Source organism: Mesocricetus auratus, unplaced genomic scaffold (genome assembly GCF_017639785.1).
Source record: "Mesocricetus auratus isolate SY011 unplaced genomic scaffold, BCM_Maur_2.0 Super-Scaffold_100014, whole genome shotgun sequence".
Taxonomy (NCBI): Eukaryota; Metazoa; Chordata; class Mammalia; order Rodentia; family Cricetidae; genus Mesocricetus; species Mesocricetus auratus.
In genome coordinates this window covers 2819134-2840189 of record NW_024429197.1, presented here as the reverse complement: position 1 = coordinate 2840189, position 21056 = coordinate 2819134, and the positions used below count along the sequence as shown (strand labels likewise).

The 21056-nt window shown below is 52.4% G+C and overlaps 1 protein-coding gene across 1 annotated transcript in view; it reads right to left on the bottom strand.

Annotated features, from left to right (window-relative positions):
* The window catches only part of Arhgef10l (Rho guanine nucleotide exchange factor 10 like), a 131539-nt gene extending 114052 nt beyond the window's left edge, over window positions 1-17487 (bottom strand). The window contains 1 exon segment of the mRNA XM_040757537.1: window positions 17389-17487. The gene's annotated coding sequence lies outside the window, so the exon portion shown is untranslated.
* Between the last annotated feature and the right edge of the window lie 3569 nt (window positions 17488-21056).

The following is a 21056-nucleotide window of genomic DNA, read 5'->3' as shown; positions in this document are numbered from 1 at the left end:
ACCACCACTTTAGACCCACAAGAAGCATGTGCCTGCCGAAGACCCACCACTTGGGCCATGGTGAACTCACGGCGGTGTGGCTGTACTAGGACAGTAGCCTGCCATGGGAGTCAGGGTCCTCCCACTCTCCTTGCTCCTGTCACACCACCCAGCTGCCCTGTTCCTCACTTGTAATAAGCATATTGCCTGAAGGGGGTCCAGATTCCATGCCTTGGCACAGAATCAAGAAAACAGTTCCTTGGGTTGCCCACTGTCACCGAGAAGCAGGTGCCAAAATCAGTCCCCAAGGTGCCTTCACGAACTCCTCGAGCATTCTGCTACATTAACAGAAATCTGACAGATGCAGGTCCCTGCCCTGGGCTCTGAAAACAGCTCCATGCAACACAGATTGCCTTGTCTTGATGGAATTCTAGCTGGGAAGCAGCTCAGCATACACTTTTTTTTTAATGTACGTTGGTGTTTTGCCATGGGTGCCGGGTCTCCTGGAGCTGCAGTTACAGACAGTTGTGAGCTGTCACGTGGGTGCTAGGAGTTGAGCCCGGGTCCTCTGGAAGAGCAGCCAGTGCTCTTAACCTCTGAGACATCCCTCCAGCCCGAATGCACACACTTCTAAGGGCACTGGGGATCAGTCAGGCAAGTCAGCCAGGTGGATCTGCCACCGCCCAGGAGGTACACACCCTACAGTGCTGACCTGAGATGTGCCCCACCCTGGTGTGACTGAGGACAGAGTCACAGTAGGCTAATGACCGGAGCACTCTGCCAGTCTTCACAGGCCCCCAGGCAGCCAGTACAGAGACTCGTCCTTAAGGAGCCTGGCATGGTGAGTTGAAACACAGAATGGAGAATCGGGCAGGATGGATGCCAAGCCCAGTACCTCTTCCTAGGCACTGTGAGGCTCGGCTTCCCCAAGCTTCGGTTTACCTAAGACCCACCCAGCTGCTGGGAGATGCTAGTCTGCTCCCTCGGCCCACATCCATGAAGGCCCCATGGTCACGCTTCTGTATAGTTACTGGGGTATATAATAACTGTGTATAGGAAAGAAAAGGGCTCTGTCCCCAAGGGAGCTTACAGAGCCTAGCCCTGTACCTGTCACGGGTGGGTCTCCAAAGCGACCCTCCACACCACCAAATTGCTCCTTTGGCAGGCAGCTCACAATCCCTGGGAGAGGGGTGAGTGTCTACCTCCCACCCCACCAGCCCCGCTTCCTCCTTTGGAGCTCTTAGGAGCAAGGACCCTGTCTCCTGGGATACCCCCACCCCTCAATAGTTCAGCAGACTCCTCTCAGATGCCGCTATGCCTGGGAAATCATGGCTGAGGGATGAACCCCTGGCCTGCAGCATCCTCCCTGTGAGAGCCAATGCTCAAGGGATACTCAGCCTCAACTCACAGCCCTGAGACACAAGACTCCACGGCATCCACCCTGCTGCCCTTGGACCCTTCCTGCGCCTAGGCCCATATGTAGTCCAGCAGCATCTTCCAGGTGATGCCTCCTGCCAGATTTTCAGGACAAGGCACCCAGCAGGGTCAAGTGGAAGCCACAAGAGACCATATTAGGGGAAAACGGCAGAAAGCAAAATGAAGAATGCCCTGCAGAGGAAGGCTAGCCTTGTGACTCATGTGCCCAAGAATACTTCGTGCAGGACTGGTTCCAGGTCATGCCAGAAAGCCAGGAAGCCCAACCTATCCCAAGCCGCTTTGGGACCAGTTGGGCCTCAGACTGGGTCACATGCCTTGGTCACCAACTCCCAGCAGTATTGGCATGTCACTGTGTTCTTGGGGGTCCTGGCATGACCCCTCTGAGATAGGAGTGTAATGGGGGATGTCCTCTGTATGGTGTGACTGTGTGTCTCTCTTATTTGTTGATGGACAAAGCTGTTTCGTCCAGTGGACAGGCAGGATTTAGCTAGGTGGGAATTCCAAACTAAGAGGCAGGGAAAGAAAGACAAAGAACAGATGCCGATGTAGCCACTGGGGAGCCAAGAGATCCAGGCATCACCAGAAAGCCAAGACCACATGGTGATACATAGATTAATGGTAATGGGTTAATAATTAAGAGAGACAGCTAGCCAGTAAGAAGCCTAAGCCAATGGCCAAACAATTATAAATGTATATGAAGTCTCTGAGCGATTATTTCTTAAGTGGCTGAGGGACCTGGTGCGCAGAGGAAAGCAGGTCCTGTGGGACCGAGAAGATGGAAAAAAGTCTCCCAACACAGGAGTGGGTAAATTCCTGGGTAGTGCTACTGGGCCACCTCTGGTTCAAGACTGTGATCAGGGTACAGGCAAAGCCAGCGTTTCTCCCCTCACTCTGAATGTGACAAACACTCAAGAAAAGCGAGATTGGAACCCAGGTCCCAGAGGCCCAACCTGCATGCTGGCTCTTGTGCATGCGTCTACTCCCAAATGGGACTCAACACTTGGGTCCTCACGGTGCCCGGAGAGTGGCCTTTCATAGATGCTTGGCTGGTTAGCCAGGGGGTCCCTCCCAGGTCCCAACCCGGGTTGAGGAGAGCTCATGGTGGTCCACCATGAAGATGAGATGGGAAAACCTGGCAACACCTCACACGAAGAAACGCAGTGGCCTAGGCGAAGTGCGGCAGGAGGACAAACCTCAGGCACCGCTTACATCTGTGGCGTCCTGGGATAAGCCGGGCAGAACAAGGAGGACCCCAGGTCCCGGTGAGAAAAGCAGGGACTTTGCAGGGTAACTCTCCTAGGTTCCAGCTACAGGGCTACCCCTACTGCTGTATGACCATGGGCTAGCCTCTTTTTGCAGCAGTCCTGGACAAGGTTGGGGCCAGGACACAAACAAAGAATGGTTGCCCTTTCCTCCCAGGCGGGCCTGCAATTCAGCTACCAAGTTAAGAATCTAAGTCCCCCAAAGCCAGTCCAGACAAGTTTGTGATGGAGCCTAGATATGCGGGTTAATATTTACCTGCAATGACCCAAACCTTGCAGAGCATCAGGCATGCCCTACCCAACCTAAGAATATGGGTCAGGCAGGAAGGGAGGAGGGAGGGACAGCGTGTGAGCCTGAGGAAGATAAAATGGTCAGGCTAGCCCCCAGCCAGCCAGAGCATCCAGCTGTGACAGTCTTGAGCACCTGACACACAAGAGCCCATTTCCAAAGGACCTGGGGCTGTGAGCACGTGGCCCTATTTACCCCACAGCTGGCCCTAGTCTCTAAGGCCAGCGCATGACCGCATGACCCTCACCAAACCCAAAGTTCACTTTGCCTGTTTGGACCTGAGTTTCCCCCTCAGTCTCAGGGAGAACCCACAAGGCAAATGAGTCAGCAGACTCCAAGGCTCCTGCTCTCTTGGGTTGTCATCCCCAGACACAGATGGGAAACCTGAGCTCAGAGCACTGAGCTGGCTTGCTGAGGACTTAGTGTCAGTCTGAGGTATAGGTGGGACTTGAATTCTGTCTTCTCTCTTTGAGACTATTAACACCAGCCACAGGGGTCAGGCTGCCTCCAGAGGACCTTACTTCCCTGGACCCTCACCGGATGTTACCTATACTATGGGCATTGATATGACTCTCTTAGTCCTTGCAACAACTGCTATTACCGACAAACTGAGAAACTAAACACACACACACACACACAGAGAGAGAGAGAGAGAGAGAGAGAGAGGAGAGAGAGAGAGAGAGGAGAGAGAGAGAGAGAGGGAGAGAGAGAGAGAGAGGAGAGAGAGAGAGAGAGAGGGAGAGAGAGAGAGAGAGAGAGAGAGAGAGAGAGAGAGAGAGAGGAGAGAGGTTGAGATGACACACAACTGACAAGTGGCAAAAGTGGCTGACTGAAGAGGCTAAGGTCTCAGCCACCATCTCTACATGACTGACATTACATATCCCCAGCTGTACCTAGCACATGAGAGCACTGAGGAAGGGCTGAGGAGGAAGGAAGAGAGCTAGGAACCCCCCCCTCAGTTTCGCCTGTGCAGCCAGGATAGCGTGTCACAGTACCATTCCCATGCTCTAACTCAGCCTACAGCTCCTCAGTGTGGCTCAGAGGTCCTGGTCTGACCCATCTGCTGACCCCACTGCTTGTTGGCATCTCCTGTAGACCAGGCCTTGTGGGAAGATGAAGACAAAAATAACCTGAGCTTGAAAATGGAGGAGGTGCCCACCTGCCCCAGCTCCCAGGGGCAGGACCCTGTCTCCATCCCAAGGCTGTCATCATCTGCCTGGGAACCACACCCCACTACTTCTTGAGCCTCAGCCCATGCTAGAAGGTGCCCATAATGACCACAGGATAGCCAGCCACATGCCCTTCTGGGCGCCTGAAATTCAGGGCTGCAGCCATTTGCTTTGTTTTCTGACTCCAAGAGGGAAGTGAGTATGCTTCCACTGTCTCCAGATCCCAGGTGGTCCTCATCACATACTAGGAGGCCAAGAAGCTGTGTGGTGGGTGGATGGGAGGATGGAGGATGAGGGATGAATAGATGGGTGGGTAGATGAGCAGGAGATGAGAGGATGGATTGGATGGATGGATGGATGGATGGATGGATGGATGGATGGTGGATGGAAGGGTAAATGATGGGTGGATATAAAATGGGTAGAAGATGGGTGAGTGGATGAATTGGAGTTTAGATGTGTAGATGGGTTAAAGGATGAATGGACTGACAGTAGATGGTGGATGGATGGATGGATGGATGGATGGATGGATAGAAGAATAGATAATGGATTGGTGGGTAGATGGCTAAGTGGATGGGTAAGTGGATGGATGGATGAATGGATGGATGGATAAGTAAATAGATGCACAGATATTAAGACAGAAGAATAGCCAAGAAGATGGAGGAATGAATAACTGAAGGAACTCATAAGAAGTGTTTTGGAGTTCTATTCCAACCTGGAATGTACTAGAGCTCAGATCCCCAGGAATTCCAGCTGTGCCCCAAGTTTCAGTCTGACTCAGACATCTTGCAGACACCTGTTTCCCCAATCTGGCTTAGACTTCCTCTATGATCACCCCGTCTCCTCACCAGACGCCCAGTAAGAGTCACTGGCCCAACAGTCAGGTTCTGTAGGCCATCCATCATAGGTCTCAACAGATACTTCCTACATGAGATACAAACAAACATACAAAAGACCCAGGAGCTTTGTAAACCCAGGCCAAGCAAGGTCTGCTGGCCCAGGCATCTCTACTAGTCAAGCACTGGCATCCAGCGCAGTGTTGGCACACCAAGCACACACCCAAGGGGAGCCCCAGGAGGCTGCTGCGGAGAAGGGCAACTTAGAGCAGGTTCCCAAAGGGCTGTCTCTCACAGGATAGTCACTCTGCCAAACGTTTCCAGCTCTGAGGGTCCCTAAACTGCCCGCTTCACATTCGCCTGAGCACAAGGGGCAGCTTCACTTGCAGATTCTGTCCTGGGGCTGACCTCAGTGGCAGAGCTCTAGCCTAGCATGCTCCAGAGTGGGGATTAAAGCAGACCCAAGGCTCCAACCCAGCACCCCCAAAAATCACTTCCCAAACTCCCCCCTCAATTTCTCTCAAAGAGGCCTGGGATCAGCATATTAGCAGGCCACCCAGGGCCCCACCCGACACACACTCAGGTCAGAATTCTGGCTCCTGGGCCTGCACCTGCCACCTTTGCACACGCTTGGTCCACTTACAGAAAAGCCTGATGCAATGTATAAAGTTTCTAGGAATCACTGGATGAGTCCTCCCTCCCATTCTCGCTATCCACGTGTCTGCCCCACCATGAGCCAGGTTACCCCAGCCATCCCAACCAGGTTGCAGTAACACGACCCATGTTCGGGAAAGTGACATCAGATAACCAAGGAGCAGAAACAGGCTGTTCCTTGAGAGTTCTATTGGTCCCAGGTTGTCAAAACTCACAGGGATGTCCCCACGCTCCACAAGCCACAGTATCTGAGAGTAAAGGTGTCAACGGTCCTGAAGAGTCATGCACATCAATGTGTACACTTGGGGCCACATCTGTGTCCTGCAATACAGTACAGGCTACTCACTTGGAGAACGGGGGCATTCAGAGGTCAGGAACAATAGGGAAACCACAGCAGAATAATGTTCCTGGTAAAGGTTCTGCAGCACTAGAGCCTGATGAACATAAAGAGCCTTGTTGACTGGGAAGAGTTTCAACCCGCATGGGGTCAGGGCGAGAGAGTGGGAGAGGCGGAGCTAGAGAGTGGGAGAGGCGGAGCTAGAGAGTGGGAGAGGCGGAGCTAGAGAGTGGGAGAGGCAGAGTTAGAGAGTGGGAGAGGCGGGGCTAGAGAGTGGGGGGGCTAGAGAGCGGGAGAGGCGGAGCTAGAGAGCAGGAGAGGTGGGGCTAGAGAGTGGGAGGGGCGGGGCTAGAGAGTGGGAGAGGTGGGGCTAGAGACTGGGAGAGGCGGGGCTAGAGAGCGGGAGAGGCGGGGCTAGAGAGTGTGAGTAGGACCTGAGCTCAGCATCAGAGCTCACCCTGGTAGCTCATGTATCAGGTATTTGTTACAGAGTGTATGTCCCCTGAAGTTAACGGCCTGGTCACTCCTTGTGGTGTTACTGGAGGTGTGTGGATCCTTTAAGAGGTGGGACCCAATGGGAGAAATGAGGTCGTGGGGGTATGCCTTTAAAGGAGCTATTGGGATAGCCAGGGCATGGTGGCTCATGCTTTTAATCCCAGCGCTGGGGAGGCAGAGGCAGGGGGATCTCTGTGAGTCTGAGACCAGCCTGGTATGCAAAGGGAGTTCCAGGGTTCTTGAAAAACCAATAAATAAATAAATAAATAAATAAATAAATATACTGGGACCTTGTCCCTTCCTCCCCCTCTGTTTCCTGGCCACCATGTGGTAAGCAGCTTTGTCCCAAGACATACTTCCTATTGTAAGTGTAAGTACAGCACTGAGAGATAGAGGCAGTAGCATTAGGAGTTCAAAGCCAACCTTGATTACATAGTGAGTTGGAAGTCAGCCTAAGCTACAGGAAACCCTGTTTTTCTTTTTTAAATAATGAAGTTGGACCCAGGCGTTGTGGTGAACTCCTTTAATCCCAGCGTTTGGGAGGCAGAGGCAGGCAGATATCTGTGAGTTCAAGGCTAGCCTGGTCTACATAGTGAGTTCCAGGACAACCATGGCTGGGTAGAGAGTCCCTGTCTCAAAAGGAGAGGAGGAGGAGGAAAAGGAAGAGGAGGAGGAAGAGAGAGTGGGGAGGCTGGAGAGATGGCTCAGAAATAAAGAGTACTGACTGCTCTTACAGAAGATCCAGGTTCAAGTTCCAGCATCTACATGGAGACTCACAACTGTCTCTAACTCCAGTCCCCAGGGATCTGACACCCACAGACAATGTACACACATGGTGCACAGACATATATTCAGACAAGTGCTCATATACATAAATTAAAAGTAAATAAAATCTCAAAAAAGGTATTTTAAATGGCATGAGAAATTCTAGATGATCAATCTTCCCATCTCACAAAAGAGGAAACTGAGGCTTAGGGAGAAGTTGGGAGGGGGTAGGCAAGACCATTCATGTTCTGCTGGATGGTTAGAAGTGGAGTATGAACCCAGATGCCCAGATCCGGGCTCCTGACACACACCCTTCCCAAGGCCCCAGAGTAGTGAAAAGCCCAAGACTGGAAACTGGGCTGCTGGGGTCTACCTGACTTTAGGCAGACTACAGCATTGAGGCTCTGGGATAAAATGGGAACAATTGGAAAGACTGGCTGTCCCTATGTGGGTAAGCAAATGCCAAAGCCCCCCGCCAGGTCCTACCCAGGTGACATGCCAGCAGGGGACACACGTATCTTCAGATAAACTGAGGCTGACAGGGACCCTTGGGGTTTCAAGGGAGGGCTCCAGAGTCACACGGGACAGTGTCCACATCCTGCCATGTGCTCCCTATGTGACTCTGGGCTGATTGCTTGTCCTCTGCTGTCACATCTATACAATGGAGACAAATAAACCTGCAGGTTATATACAAAGCAGCAGACCCAGATGAGCCACGGTGCCCGCGGTTAGGACTTCAGTCCTCTAGGCCATGTCATATTATCCCTGCTTTGGGGCTCCAGAGAGGGGGAGACCCCTCATGGCGCTGACACTCAGAATGGGCAGGGCTGTGAAACCTACCTGGCATCTCTTGTTGCCCCAGCATGAGGCGTGGGCCTGCCATCTATGAAACTCAGCTCCGCAGTGGGGCCACCTCCCTCAATGGCCTCATGTGACCTGTGTTAATCGAATCCTGGACCGGACACATGTGGTTCTCCCAAGACTCCAAGGAAGCAGATGCCCAGAAAGCCCCACACCCCACTCCTCTTCTCCAGAGGCCCCTGAGACTACAAAGACAAAGTTCAAAGCCACATGATCTGTCCTGTGAGCCCCTCCCTGGGGTTACTCAACCTCCTGCCTCTGCCCTGAGAGGGCATTTGTTATGCTCTATGACCTTGGACAGGTTGCTTAACCCCTCAGAGCCTCTGAAACCTCTTTCAGGAAAAAAGAAATGAGCGGAGTTTGGGAAACATACAAAAGCAAGCAAGGTTTGGACACTGGGCTAGTAATCACAGATTCCCACCAGCTTCAAAGGACTTCCTATTGTCCCCAGCCCCTTGCAACCCAGGATGTCCCTGGGATAGAAAATTCTGATTAACCCAGGATGTACCCGGACAGAAAGTTCTGGTTGTATCATTCCCTGATCCAGACACTTAAAGGGCTCAAAGACCTTCAAAGTACGTCAGCAGATTGCCATGAGAGGTGTGTGGTCTCCAGCAGCATCCCCCTGCCTCCAAACCCCTCCTCTGCTGGGCTAACTTTGCCACTTGCCTGCTTACCCAGCCCTCCTCCGGTGCCCTCCCTTTCCCTATGCTGTGCAGCGACCTGTCTGCCTCCCCAAGAGACTGAAGGTGCCTGGATCCTACTCAGCTGGGCATCTTGGCAATGCACCTGTGCCTGTTTCCTCCTTGCTTTCCCACATAGCTAGGCATTGTGGGAGCCCCTCTCCCAGTTCCACAGCAGAATCAGGCTTGTACTTCTGATTTACACCGATCTTCCCAGGATGCCGAGCTCAACCCACACTCTAGAACAGCAGTGTGGGTTCCTCCCAGTCAGGTCCCAGGCTCTTGTGTGGCCCCTGCACAACCCCACTGCCTCCATCTACACCATCCAGCCCAGATGTTGAGCTCAAGTCTGACTCTCCACAGGTGCCAATACATATTGGATTTCCAGCCAGCCTCTGAATGTGACCTCCTCCTGAACCAAATCCTTGTCCGTCCGTCCCACCCCTCCCACCCCACCCCCACCCCCCCGCCAAGCCATACCCAGACTCCCCACTAACTGGATCATTTACTGACACTGCCAACAACCACCTACAAAAGAGAATTCTAGAAGTCACCTGATTCCTTCCTTCCTCTCTCCACCCTGCACATACACTCCTAGCTTGCAATTCTAGCTGATTCTATCTCAGATATGTAACCTTGATCCCACATTTAACCCGGCTCCCTGGCACAACCCACACCTATACCCTGCCTCCCTCTGGCTCCAGGAGCCTACTGCCTCACCCAGCAGATTGCTAAGATCTTCCTCAAGTGACTGTGGCAACTCAGGGGGACTGAGGCAGGTGGAGCACAGAGTAGGTACGCTAGGGTTCAAACCTTCCTGAACCCCCACGCCTGTCATCCCCATCTATTTATCCCCTCCACTGGCCTGGGAACTATGGCCTCTCTACCCTGTGCCTGGCCCTCAATCCCGGCACCCAGGCAAATGACCCCAAGTCATGCCCACTCAGACCAGTCACCTGCAGACTTCTTAACAGATGATAAAGGTTGGGGGTGAGACCTAGTGGCCATCCTGAGGTTGCTGATGGCCCTGGAGAGGTACTGCAAGACTCAGCTTCTCCCAGCTTCCTTTCCTTCTTGAACACACTCCCACCACTATGACGCCATCTGCCATAACCCCATTATCAAAGCTAAAATGATGCTGGCACAGTCCCCTTAACATCTAGAACTGTGAATCATAAACGTCTTCATTAACCTCAGGTGCTTTGTTACAGGAACAGAAAACTGACGAGTAAGTACATCAGTCAGAGAAGACCCACGAGGAAAGGGTGACAGCCTGCCTGCTCCTTGTTGTAACTAAAGGGGATCGGAGTAAGTCACCCAAAGGCCAGCATGATGACTTGGTGTGTAAAGGCTCTTGTCACCAAGCCTGACAACCTGAGTTCAATATCCAGGACACCCACGTGATAGAAGAAAGAACTGACTACCACAAGTTGGTCTCTGACCTCCTAAGGAGTATCACAGTGTGCAAACACACACACATACACACACACACACACACACACACACACACACACGAATGCAAAATAAACACATGTAAAGCTGTAAAGCATAAATAAAAAGGATGTTACCTCAAAATATGTCACTCCGGTGTAAGAATCCTTTTGAGCTAAAGGCCCTGAGCAAGCAGGAGGGACAGGAATGCTCTCTGCCTGCTCCCTTCTGTCTAAAAGCAGGGCCTACGTTTCCCTTTGTGACAGGGACATAAATCACTCTCCCGCAAACAGGAAGAGGAGGAATGCTGCCTATATGAGGAGCCTACTGAACATTTGTGGTGGGCCATCTTGATTGTCAACTGGACAGGATACAGAGACCCTTAGGAGCCACATCTCGGGGCCTACCCATGAGGGCGTTTCCAGTGAGGTGAGCTGAGGCGGGAGACACACCCTGGTTAGGGGCAATATCGTGTCGGGGGCTCAGGTACTGGACTGCATCAAGTAGCATAGGAGCGAGTTGGGCACCAGCAGTCATCACTCCCCGCTTCCTGACTGTGGATGCTGGGTGACCAGCCGCCTCATGCTCTTGTCACCACGACAGGCTGTGCCCAGACCCGTGAGCCCAAAGACACCCTTCCTTCCTCAGGCTGCTTCTGTCAGTGTGCCATCACAATGACAGGAAGGGGGCTGAGGCGGCCTCACTTTACCACCGTTTCCTAGTCATTTTCCCAGGACTGACGGAACTGCCCCTGGACACTCAGCCTTCGCCCTTGTTCAGTCACCTCAGCTCTATCGTCCTTTGTTAACGTGGGACGTAAACGTCTTCACGGCTCTCACCCCTGCTCTGTGAAGCCCCATCACAGCTTTTAAACTTAATACTTTAAAAAAAAGGCTATACATGGGGCTGGAGATGTGGCTCGGTTGGTGGAACGCTTATCTAGACCGCACCAGGCCTCAGGTCCCATACAGCAGGCATGGTGACACACGCCCGCCATCCCAGCACTGGTGGAGACAAGAGGAACAGAAGTTCATGGTCACTCTAGGCTAGTGAGTCGAGTTCCAGGCCAACATGGAACTCCCTGTCTCCAAAATTTAAATTAAGTTAAAAGGCTAGACCCAACCCGGTATTTAGGAGGCTGTGACAGGAAGATTCCTATGAGTTCAAGGACAGTCTGGACTGCATAAGTTTCAGGTCAGCCTGGACCATATAATAAGACACCATCTCAAAAGCATCAATATCAAATAATACACGGGGCCAGCAAGATGGCTCAGTGGGTACAGGAGCTTGCACCAAGCTTGGTAACCCGAATTCAATCCCCAGGACCCACAGAATAGAAGGAGACAACTGACTTCCTGCAAGTTGTCCTCTGACATTTACACACTCAACTTAGTATACACACACACACACACAAATGCCATACATATACACACATACATGCATACATACACACTCAATAATAAATAAATGTAACAAAAAGTTCACAAATGAAAGTATGTCTTCAGTCTTACTAATCTGCCTTTTTGACAGTTTAATTCTCAGGCCTCAGGGCAGACCCTGCAAGGGCAGAGCGGTGCTTGCTCGACCAAACTCGTGCTCGGCCCAGGCACTGCCCTGGGCACCTGCATTTCTCTTGTTGGGTCCCCACACCTTGAGATTCCAGTGGTCACACGACTCTACAGAAGAGGAAGCCAAGGAGTCAAGTGAATTACCCAGAAGTGAGCAGGGACCCCTCCCCTCCGGAGACAGCACAGACCTGGTGCATTGTGGGTTCTACAAAGCCCAGGCCAAAACAGCAAGGGAGTAGCTGGGTGAGCAAGTGCTACACGCCACCCTGTCAGAGAGTGTCCGGAGCTGGTGCAGGAAAGGGCAATTCTGGGCTTCTTCCAAGTTTTCTTCAATGGCATGAAAGACAGGTGTCATTTAAAAAGGCGAGATGGCTCAGCGGTTAAAGCACTGGCTGCTCTCGCAAAGGACCCAGGTTTGGTTCCTGATACCACCTGGGGGTTCACAACCATCTGTAACTGCAGTTCCAGGAGCCCCAACACCCTCTTCTGACCTCCACAGGCACACATACATGCAAGCAAATACACACACAGAAATAAAATGAACGTCTTGAAAAATAAAAGCAGCCAGGCATGGTGACACATGCCTTGTATCCTAGCACTCGGGAGGCAGAACCAGGTGGATCTCTGTGAGTTCCGGGCCAACCTGATCTACATAGCATGTCCCAGGTCAGCCAAGGCTACATAGTGAGACCCTGTCTCAAGAAACAAAAATAATAAAAGTCAAACAAACGCTTCTGTAATGAGCATTCAGGAGGTTCTGGGAGGGACCCAGGTTAGAAATGTTTTCCTTCTCTTCTAAGACAGTTCTTTTCCCAGGTTAGAGATGTTTTCCTTCTCTTCTAAGACAGTTCTTTTCCCAGGTTAGAGATGTTTCTCTTCTCTTCTAAGACAGTTCTTTTCCTACTTGATTTGACAGCTCCCTCCCTCCACCCACTCAAACGATGAAGAGAGACAGGAAAGGAGGAGGGCAAGAAGGAGGTGGCTGTCTTCTGTGCTAATGGCTGCAATTCAGGATGAATGCCAAGCAAAAGGGGCTTCCTGGATGGACTTTCACTAAGAGGCGCCCAGGAAGAGGAAGTCACCTCAGGCTCTCCCTGGGCAGATGCCACCGTGTGCTGGGGCCATCACAGGCTGGCCTACCACAACCCACCCACTGTCCTGGTCTGGGGATGTGCCTATGATGGGGAAGGATGGAATGATACCACCTCTCAACCAACCCACAGGCTGGAGGGAAGAGGCAAGCCGGAGCCGGGGCCATCTGTGCGAGCTGGCCATCCATCTTTTCATCTCCACGTCATGTGTGAGCTGCCAGGACACCAGCAGCCAGGCAGGCCAGGCCTCGGGACAGAGTAGAGCAGAGTATTCTGCGGCACAGAGTGGAAAGCAGAGCTGTGAGTCAACAGAAGAGACGCTGGTCCACGCCAACGCCCAGCCACATGACCCTGGCCTCACCTCATAATAGAGGACGGAGACAGGAGTGTGTCTGCCTCTCTGCTGAGGAGGACTGAACGTGCTCCCTGTGCAATGGTGTGGTGCTCACCACCCCACAAACTCACTGCAGCTCTCCTGACCCTGCACTGGGACAGTCCCTATGAACACTAACGTCTATTCCCAGCCTTAACCCAGAGCCACGGGGTGACGAGTCAGCAGCAAATAGCCTGGACCTCCCCAGCAAGAAGTTAAAAAAAAAAAACAACACTTTTCCCCCTTCTTTGGCTTCAAAGTAAGAGGGGGGGGGGGGGCTTCCAGATATCTAGAGCTATCTTTCCTCCCCACCTCCCGAGCAAAGGGAAAAGAAACCCAGAACAAAGACGGGAGCAGTGGACGGTACAATAAGCTATAAGCTGGCAATATGGCGCTCACAGGTTACCCAGCCAGATAAAGACCAATATGACAGAGCTGGGAAGGTGGGGGTCTCCCCCCACACCCCCTTCCCCCTCTCTACATTACCAGAAAAACTGACAGAAGTCATTTCTGTCTCTTGCCCTGGTTTAGGCGGGTAATTGAGAACAGGGCATTTAAAGGCTGTGTGTTGATGCGGCTATCTGAACCAGCAGTTTTTAATGTGCCGTGGCGTCCTCTTAATCCTGCACCTGAAGCTAGGCACTCTCATCCCTCCTGAGGGAGGGCATCCGAAACCTGAGCAAGGATGACCACCAGTTCGAGACCAGACTGAGCTATACAGCAAAACTTGTCTCAAACAACAATAAGACATGGAGCCTGTCTGGATGATCTCCCCACTGAGGTGCCCAGCAACACTGAATAATTCATTCTGACCCCCTGAGACCCGGAACGGCAGCTGCTGGTCTGGTGGGGGGGTCGGGGTTGGGGAGACAGTATGAAACACGTCAAGACACACAAGGAAGGGCGATCCAAGCACAAGGCCCAACAGACAAGGTCTGCAGACATTCTTTATGGATACCCAGGGAGACACCATAACCCTAAGCCGAGGAAGGCCTGGTATTGCCTGCTCTGCCACAGACCTGTAATGGTCACCTGACACCAGAGCCACACTGAAGTTGCTTCTGCTGCTGAACCTTCACAGACACTGCTCCTTCTCTGTGCTGTGCGTGGCACATCTCCCCACCACAGGCAGCCATACGGCACCCATGTTCTGACGGTGGCTTTACTGAATGACCAGTTTGAACCCTAGCCCTAACGCTAACCCAACCCTAACCCTAACACTAGCTCTAGCAATGCATTCTGTGTGTTGATTCAGGCTGACCCCAGCAGGCATAGTCCAGGACCCAGCCCATACTCCGTAAGCTGCCATTCCTGAGTCCCAAACAGGGGTCATAAGTCGTCTAAAAACCAGCCAACTCCTCTCCCTCACAAGGTCCCAGAATGGGATGGTCACCAGTGCCTAAGCCACCCTCAAGCAACTTTGGCCACACAGATGGCCCAGACATCACCAGGAGCTACCTGATTTGTCTGTCACTCTCCTTCTCCACATGTAGGTCACTGCCTCTGGAGCCTGTCAGTCAACAGCAATGTTACTCTCAATAAATCACCTCTCCTATGTCACCCCCCTCTCCTTCTCTTTTGAGACAGGGTCTCACTATATAGCTCTAGCTGACCTGGGAATCACTACATAGACAAGGCGAGCCTTGAACTCCCAGAGATTCATCCACTCTGTCTTTCAAGTGCTGGGATGAAAGGCATGTATCACCACACCTCGCTTTGACTCACAGTTTTTTAATCTTTGCATGTGCTTCTGTGTGTCTGTATGATCATATGTGTGAAGCAGGCACAAACATGCCACAGTATATGTGGACAACTCATTTGTGGTCCTTGTCTCACACTTGGTTTGAGACAGAGTCTCACTGTTTGTGGCAGCATATGCCAGGCTAACCGGCTTGAAGACCTCCAAAAACTCACTTGGATCCCTCCACCTCACACATGGGTTCTGGGGATTCGAACTCAGGTCCTTAGATTTGGGCACCAAGTGCTTTACCTACTGAACCATCTTCCCGGACTCTCATGATTTTATCTAATGGATGTTTAACAATCAGCTCCCAAAACTCAGCCACTGGCATTCACACATCAAGACACCCGAACCCCAGAACAGCACCGCCTAGAGCTCTGTACAAACTCAAGGACGGAGAATCCCCGGGAACACACTCAATCCAAGGCCCTGAAGGAAAGCGACCCTGCCGACCTCACCGTGGCAAAGAAGGGGCCTGAGGGAGTCTAGGGAGATGGGAAGAGACCCTGGAACACTCATTGTTCATGAGTTCGGATCTGTGGGGACTCTGGATCCCTGGGGACCAGAGACTTGTTACCTGACACACCAGCCTAGCTTGCAGAGGCCAGAGAGGATGAGGAGTTGGGAAACTCCAGCCCCTGCTTCTTCACTAACTTACACAGGTCTCAGGCTGTCGCTGCACCGCTGTAGGCCCAGCTTCCTCATCTGTAAAACAGATGTCTCTCCTGACTGATTACCAGGATTGTTGTCACACAAAGAGATAGTGACTGTGAGAGTACAATATAAACCTAAGCTGTCAATACCGGTCTGTATAACCACCCTCCTTATCTTCTCAATTTTATCTGAGATGACTGTATCCTTGCTGCTCTACCTTCTGACTGTAGAAGTTTCCAGGGCTCTCAGCTCTTCCCCCAGCACTCCAACGGGCATACACTATATCTGTTCAGGGGGGGGTCCCCTTCCTCTTCTCATAGCCTGATACCCAGGTCCCCAAAGAGCCCAGCAGCTTTTCCAAGTTTGTTTGGTTGATGCAGCCCAAGGCCCCGCACACGCCAGGCAAGGGTTCCACCACTGAGCTACACCCTCAGGCCCCTAAAGGTGAAACTTGAAACAGCAAAATGTAGGAAACACCAGTTTCAGCAATGATCAGTTGACCACCTACTATGTGCCAGGCAGTGTTGCAGGCTGGTGACCAGGAACAGACATAGCCCTTGCATTCAAAGCCTGCCAGACGCAGAGGAGCCGCTCTACTCGGGACCAGAGTCCTAAGAGCAAGGGAAAACCTGCCTGGCTTGGTGGGGAGGCGGTTCCCCCAACGGGGAGCTGGAAGAGGTGAGGGGTGGAACCATTTGTAGATGGAGCAAGGGTAGGACCGAGGCTTACAGTAGACAGGAGGATCCCGGCCTCCGGCAGACAAGGGATGGAGGAGCAGTGTGCAGAACTGAGGCACCTGAGCTTTGCCTGAGATCTGCCTGTGCTGGTCTCTCCTGTGAGTGCCCAGTCTGGACCCCGTGAAAGACCGTGCTGTGTGCACAGGAGGAGACTGGTGTTTCAGCTCCAACCCAGAGAGCCGCAGGGCTGGGCTGAACGTATTAAATTAGCTTTCACAACCTACCCTCTCCCCCGCATTCGAAGAGGAACAGATGGGACCTGGGGCAGGACCGACAGGGGTTTCCCTCTGGGGACTCCAAGGCCTTTGAAGCAAACTCTGTGATCCAAAGCCCCTCAGAAATGAGATCCACCCGGTACCATCTCCCTTCTCTGGGCTGAGGTGGGGTCCTCAGGCTCTTGGGACCAAATGACTCCCACCTTCAGAAACACAGAGAAGTGACCCCTCCCCCACGTCAGATGCAGGCACCCTCTCACAAGCTACCCCCAGAAAGATGATCTCCACCATTTAGCGAGCCCACTGAACTCAATTCTCCACCCAAGGCCACCCAGGGCCATGTGCCATGGCCTGCCGCTGACCCCGCGTCCACTCCTCCCACGCTCAGCTCTGCTCCTGCTCCTGCGGGAGGCCTGGCTGTCCCGCCTCTGGGCAAGGACTCAAGATGGGAGAGGCTGACCCAGAACAGAAGCTACACCGTATTACCTGACTTCACGCAATCTGGGGACCCCACAACACCCAAGGTCAGAGGGACATGGGAGGGGCACAGTGAACCACAGTGCAGGGATGGGGCGAGGATGACACAGAACTGGGAGGGGACTCCAGAACAGAGGGAGAGAAAAAAAACAGACAGACGGAGGCACAAAGACCAGTCAGGACTCAGACAGACGGACACTCAAGAGGCACAAAAGGACACAACCAAGAGAGGGACCGGCGCATACAGGGCTGGGGACCGTCCCAGGAGGCACTTCGGAGACCCGGACACACAAAGCGGCTGGAGGCCAGGAGCCCAGGCCTGGCAACGCGCACTCACCGTCCCTGCTGCTCACAAAGGCTCCGCGCCACCGCGCCTCCGGATCCCGCCGCGGGCGCCGGTGGCCGGGCCGAGCCCCGCGCCCCGCTGCAGCCCCGGCCCGCGGCCTGCAGCCGCTGCACGGCCCGCCCCTCCCGCCCGGTCCCGGGGCGCACGGCTGAGGTCACCACTTAACCCCTGGTGGCCTGGCTTACACGCAGCGCCCCTCCCAGCTCCCCTAACCGTGATCCTGGAGGGGGCGGGGCTCGGCTCTCCATCCATCCTCCTCCCTCTCCGGGAAACTGAGGCTGGGGGGGGGGGGTGGAGAGACCCCAGACAACACCAAGGACACACACATAGACCTCCCGCCTTCCCAGTCTGGCACAGGATGACCCTACACACCACTACTCCACTTCTCTGCAGCCCTGGGAAAGATCCTGAAGACACCAGGCTCCTTTAAATTCCCCCAACATGACCTGGAGTTCCCTGCAAGGGGTGAAAGGTGCACGGCCTGTCCCCACAGAAACTGAGACCCATGACGTGTCCCCACGAAGACACAAGGCCTCTTGTGGCTGCCCTACATCCACAATGGTTGGGTGCAGCCTGGACTCTGGTAGTAAGTAGCCAGGCAGCCTCGGGTACCGGTGGCTTGTTCAAAGAAGGGCTTTGACATCTTCACTGCCCAGACTTTGATACAGCCCCATTTCCCAGTGCCAAAACTGAGGCTCAGAAATTGGAGTCATTCGCCAAAGCCCATCAGCCACCCAGCAAAGAGGTGATGAAGCTGAGCTCGGAGTTCTCCATCCTTGTTTGCCTCAAGGCAGCCAAGTGCAGGCTACTCCCTTCCAGGATCCCAGAGGGCCTCTGGATATGATGTAGTTAATTACAGTTATCAGGTCACTAATTAAGATTATCCATTGTTATTAAACACTCCCAGCTACCTCTCTATGTGAGAAGCAATTCACACTCAGGCTTATCAGCAATTATTCCTGGGTTAGCAATAATGACTGAAGGGTTCAAGTGCAAAGTATAGGTTGAAATCATTATCTAACTGTGCTTGTGGCCACAAAGCCAGTAGAAGGGCATTTTGTTGTTGTTCCTGGTGGTGGTGGTGGTGGTGGTGTGTATGTGTGTGTGTATGTGTGTGTGTGTGTGTGTGTGTGTGTGTGTGTGTGTGTGTGTGTGTGTGTAGTGAATATATGTTTGTGTTGATGTCAGATATTTGCCTCACTCTCCATATCTTCTTAAAAGATTTCTTTTGTTTTTAACTATGAGTGCATATGAGTGTACGTGCAGGCACCCAGAGGCCAGAGACATCAGATCCCTGGGAGCTGGAGTTACCAGCAGTTGTGAAGGGCTCAGCATGGGTTCTGGGTTCAAACTCAGGTCCTCTAGAGTCTCTCCAAGCCACTTTTTTTTAAAGGTCTCTCACTCAACCTGGAGTTTGCCAGTTTGACTGGATTGGCTGGTCAACAAGTCCTAGCAATCCTCCTGTCCCTGCCTCCAAGTGCTGGGATTTCAGGGTCCTGCCACTCTGTCCAGCTTTTTCCATGGGTGCTTGGGATCCAAACCCAGGTCTTCGTTGTTTTCAAGACAAGCACTTCACTCCCTGAGCCATCTTCTCAGCCCCTTAATTGTTTGTTAGTTTTTATGCCCTCTTTGGGGGACTGGGGAGATAACTCAATGGTTAAGATTTGTTGCTCTCACAGAAGACCTGGGTTCAATTCCCAGAACCCACATGGTGGCTCACAATCATTCAAAACTCCAGTTCCAGGAGATCCAAAGTCCTCTTCTGGCTTCCTCAGGCATGCATATGGTGAGCCTACATACATGCAGGCAAAATTCTCATACACATAAAATGAAATAAATAAATCTACAGAAAATTAAATACCCTCTATTTATGAAGCACTTGCTTTGAGGGCTTCCAAAGAAGACAGGAACCAGAAGGACCCAGACCCTGCCTCCTTAGCTCTCAGAGAAGGAGAAGACACCAATAAACAGGCTATGGTACAGACAAGTCATTGGGCAGAACTCTCTGAAGTCACTGGCAAGCCCTCACTCCAGTCATTAGGTGACTGAACACTCGCTACCCTCCATGCTCCATTTGGGGAAGATAGGAGACTTCTTGAACAAACAGGTCCAGTCTCTGCTGATGTACCACAGCCAGAAGAACATAGGAGAATGTTCCAAAAGGCCATCAAAGCAGGAAGGACTTCAGATGTCCTTAGAGCTCACAGCACTAAGCTGTAGGCCAGAATGTGATGAGGGGGCTGTCATAAATAGAGCCACACACACGCTCTGGGTCTCTGATCTCAGCTTTTCAGGATCGGTCCCAGCCTCCTTTGGGACCTTGAGGCTGCCACCCCCTCCCAGACCTATACCCAGACCCAGAATCCCTAGGAATTCTGCCTTGCACTCCCAGCATGCAGCTGTGAACGGGATGCTGATTTGAACCATCCCTAGCTGGAGGACACTGTGGTCCAGGCGTGTAGGGAGAGAGCATGGTCTAGATGCCCCTTGTGCCCCCAGAGCTCTGCACAAGGTGGAAGCACACTCACGATTGAGGATTCCATGGATCCCACTTGCACACCCCCAAACCGTCATCCACCGAACTCTTGAGGTTCTATGATGCAAATCACCAGCTGAGAAGACAAACGCAGCTGGTAGCTTCAGCTTGCTCTCCGCACAGTCCCTCTGCAGTTGCTGTTAACTGGTGGCCAACACTTGACCACTGGGAGCTCGGCCATAAACAGCCAGGTTGCCAGAGCTCCAAATACAGCTAAGAGATGGCAATGCCCAGTTCACGTTCCCTGTGGTATGGCCACATTCTACAGGGGACAGGCCCCTTCAACACGAATATGTTCTCCACTGGCCAGCCCTCTCTGCCAGTCCCGTGCACCCGTGACACGCAGGCCCTTCCCCCATGACTTAGCATTTTAACTTTAGCCTCTCTCTGCTCTCTACTTTTGCCATAAAGAGGCATGCTTAATGAGGAATGAGACCACAGGCTTCACAAGCCAGGCCAGCACAGTCTCCTGCCTTCTTCCCCGTCAAGTTCATTATCTGAACATGCATACATGCCTCCTCTCCCTTCCCCCAGCTCTAAATGCTTCTTATTTGTATTTGTTTATTTTTTGTTCGTTTGGTTGGTTTGAGGCAAGGCTTCACTGTGTAGCCCTGGCTGTCCTGGAACTCATTATATAGTCGAGACTGGCATCGAACTCAGAGATCCACCTGCCTCTGCCTCTTAAGTGCTGGGATTAAGGACATGCACTACCATTCCCAGGCTTTTATTTTTATAACACAGGGTCTCACTATGTAGCCCTGGCTGATCTAGAACTCCCTATGTAGGCCAGGCTAGCCTCAAACTCAAAGATCTGCCTGCCTCTGTCTCCCAAGTGCTAGGACTAAAGGCGTGCATCACCACTGCCCAGCTCTTTTTATTTATTTTTTTAAAGCTTTTCAGTTGGTCAGATTTTTTCCCACAGACCAAGCCTTGGTATTTATTATTTTTAAAAAGTTGCATATTAGCCGGGCGGTGGTGGTGCATGCCTTTAATCCCAGCACTAGGGAGGCAGAGGCAGGCGGATCACTGTGAGTTTGAGGCCGGGCTGGTCCGACAGCCTCCAAAACAATACAGAGAAACCCTGTCTGGTAAAAACCAAAAAAAAAAAAAAAAAGTTGCATAT